The sequence below is a fragment of the Nicrophorus vespilloides genome, unplaced genomic scaffold (genome assembly GCF_001412225.1).
Source record: "Nicrophorus vespilloides isolate i.1.1-1 unplaced genomic scaffold, Nicve_v1.0, whole genome shotgun sequence".
NCBI classification, from domain to species: Eukaryota; Metazoa; Arthropoda; class Insecta; order Coleoptera; family Silphidae; genus Nicrophorus; species Nicrophorus vespilloides.
In genome coordinates, this window is record NW_017100049.1 from 15,602 (window position 1) to 16,254 (window position 653).

Here is a 653-nt window from a genome sequence, read left to right on the forward strand (position 1 = left end):
ACAGCGAATTACGCAATTATTAATAGTGCTACAATTATACATTTACATTCATTTTAATCCGCAGATTATCATCTTTATTTAACTTATTTTATTTTATATATGCTATTAATCATTGTTTAGTTATACATTAAAATCTAAATTTAATTATTTCAAATTCGACAGCGAATTGCTCAAATATTAGAAGTTACACAATGATGCATTTACATCCATTTAAATCCTGAGATTTTCATCTTTAATCCACTTGTTTCATTTTATATGAGCCAGTAATAATTATCGAGATATACACAAAACATCGAAGACATCGTATTAAAATTTAATTATTTTAAATTCAACAGCGAATTACGCAATTATTAATAGTGCTACAATTATACATTTACATTCATTTTAATCCGCAGATTATCATCTTTATTTAACTTCTTTTATTTTATATATGCTATTAATCATTGTTTAGTTATACATTAAAATCTAAATTTAATTATTTCAAATTCGACAGCGAATTGCACAAATATTAGAAGTTAAACAATGATGCATTTTAATCCTTGTATTTTCATCTTTAATCCACTTATTTCATTTTTTATTTACTTACAATAATTATCGAAATATACACAAAACATCGAAGACATTGCATTAAAATTTAATTATGTTAAATTCGA